The following is a 2,500-nucleotide window of genomic DNA, read 5'->3' as shown; positions in this document are numbered from 1 at the left end:
GTCCACCAAGATAAAAAGAAGGGAAAAGGGGTCCATGAGTAAAAAAAAAAAAAAAAAGGTTGAGAACCACTAATTTAGATGGACTGACTTGATTTTCCACAAGTTGTGGTCAATTTTCTTTACAAGGGGAATGGTAAATTGACTTCTTTTTCCTTTTTTTTTTTATTTCTTTACGGTCACATCTAAAAGAGAAATGGATTGGTATCGAAATTACCAAACTATTTCTCCTCATTTTCCTGAGTGGGAAAGATTGTTTCGTGTTTAAAACAAAGTTCAGAATGAAATTTTTATTATTTTAGACTCAAACTTTGCGAAGTGATAGCAAGCCGGCAGGGTCAGCTAGTCCTTAAATAAACGCGTTCACCTTATTTATGAGAGAACGAAACATTTCGACCGCGTTGAACTCAAGTTTTCAATAAATAAATAAATAAATAAATAAAAATAAAACTACAAATATAAACACAAAAAATGAAAATAAAAATAAAAGAAACAAAAAGCATAAATCATAAATAAATAAAATAAACAAAAATAAATTTTAAAAAATCAATAAAAATGTTAAAAATAAATAAATAAATAAATAAAAATGTCCGAAACTGTCGAAAAGCGAATGTCTATCTCTTTTGCTCGTCTTTGTAAATCTATTTGTGGATCTCATTCGTCCGTTTGATGAAGCATTTATTCATCAATTGTCCCATTTTATTTAGCCAGCTGCTCAAACTTCGACAAAAAAGAAAAAAAAAGAAAAAAAAAATGGGGGGAGTTTTTGTTTGGAGTTTCTCCCGCCTCCCGACCTTTCTTTCACCTGAATACGAAACACACACTAGATTTAAAATACATTTCGTTAAAATAAAGAAAATCCATTGTTTGTTTATCTTAAACATTCACGCTGTTTAAATTTAAAAAAATGCTTCGTTTGAGAACAAAGCAGTAATGTGCATCGACCGCCTTATTTTGTTAATCTTTAATCACACACACACACACACACACACACACACACACACACACACACACACACACACACACACAGAGACATCTTGAGTACATATAAAAATGTGTACTTTTAAAGGTATATATGTCTTATAAAATAATCGAAATTATAATAAATAGTAAGCCCAATGAAAATATATTATCAATTCACAATCATGATTTTCTTTTATTAAAGATGGCGAATTTTTATACGTACATTTTCCTATAAGCGTCTTACACGTATTTCATTGTGCATATTGTTGATGCTTACATCACAAAAATCAACAAAGACAAAAAAAAAATGTTATAGACAGTCACACATAAGTTGACTGGATAAACAAAGTTATTCCATCAACTTATGTGCGGCTGTTTATAATATTTTCCTGTCTCTGATGATTTGCGTGATAGCGGCATCGGCTATATGCATACTGAAACATGTGTAAGACGCTTATGGGAAAGGCAAATCTAAAATTCCCTTATAGTTTAAGAAAAAAAAAATCATGATTGTGGAGTGTGAGTGACTCTTTGTGGTAATTGGAATAAAAATTTACAGTTGTGTATATGTATGTGTTTGTTTGCGTATACGTATGTGTGTGAGTGTTTGTGTATACGTATGTGTGTGTTTGTGTATACGAATATGCGTGTGTTTGTGTATACATATATGAGTGTGTTTATGTATACGTATATGTGTATGTGTTTGTGTATACGTATATATGTATGTGTGTTTGTGTCTACGTATACATGTGTGTGTGCTTGTGTATACGTATATACATGTGTGTTTGTGTATACGTATATATGTGTGTTTGTGTATACGAATATATACGTATATGTGTTTGTGTACACGTATATATGTGTGTATATGTGTTTGTGTATACGTATGTATGTGTGTATATGTGTTTGTGTATACGTATAAATGTGTGTATATATGTGTGTACATATCTCTCTTACACACACACAAACACACAACATGAACGAAGTCAGTGAGGACAAAAGAAATTACTGTATTGTATGCGGTGAGTTTTGTTATCATTTATGCACGCACGCATGCATAATCTCAAAGAGAACTAAATAAATAAATAAATAACATTTAACAAGACATTCCTTTCATACTTCTAAAAACGTCCAATCAAACCGGAAGGATGTATTATACAAAAACGAAGAGTTGCAACGACCTGTAAGTGAACTGTTCTTGATTTCCTAGACTAACATCTTACAATCGAAGTATTCTCAGACAAGAATATATGTATATAATATAATAATATATGTGGTTATATATAATATGTAATATATGTGGTTATATATAATATGTAATATGTAATATATGTATATAATATAATAATATATGTGGTTGACGAAAGGAAAGCCGAAGAAAAAAACAATTTTTTAAAAATGCGACAAGTTCCCGGTAAGCTGAAGATAGAATAGGATTTCCGGCGAAAAGTGTATATATATATATATATATATATATATATATATATATATATATATATATATATATATATATATATATGTGTGTGTGTATGTATGTATGTAT

At 29.8% G+C, this 2,500-nt stretch overlaps 1 protein-coding gene and 1 long non-coding RNA gene across 8 annotated transcripts in view; one reads left to right on the top strand and one right to left on the bottom strand.

The window, feature by feature from the left end:
* LOC145279992 (neo-calmodulin-like) overlaps positions 1-2,500 on the bottom strand; it is a 500,860-nt gene that overhangs the window by 155,390 nt on the left and 342,970 nt on the right. The window lies entirely within an intron of this gene.
* The window catches only part of LOC145279994 (uncharacterized), a 68,595-nt gene that overhangs the window by 9,425 nt on the left and 56,670 nt on the right, over positions 1-2,500 (top strand). Inside the window, exon 1 of one of the 2 annotated variants that reach the window (XR_013868517.1) lies at positions 1-2,140. This exon is cut by the window's left edge and continues 229 nt beyond it. The exons of the other annotated variant lie outside the window; for it this stretch is intronic. This is a non-coding gene — a long non-coding RNA (uncharacterized LOC145279994). The remainder of the gene's footprint in view (positions 2,141-2,500) is intronic. 2 annotated transcript variants of the gene reach the window in all.

Source organism: Euprymna scolopes, chromosome 7 (genome assembly GCF_053919585.1).
Source record: "Euprymna scolopes isolate OS-2025 chromosome 7, ASM5391958v1, whole genome shotgun sequence".
Taxonomy (NCBI): Eukaryota; Metazoa; Mollusca; class Cephalopoda; order Sepiida; family Sepiolidae; genus Euprymna; species Euprymna scolopes.
This window is presented reverse-complemented; position numbering and strand designations above follow the sequence as displayed.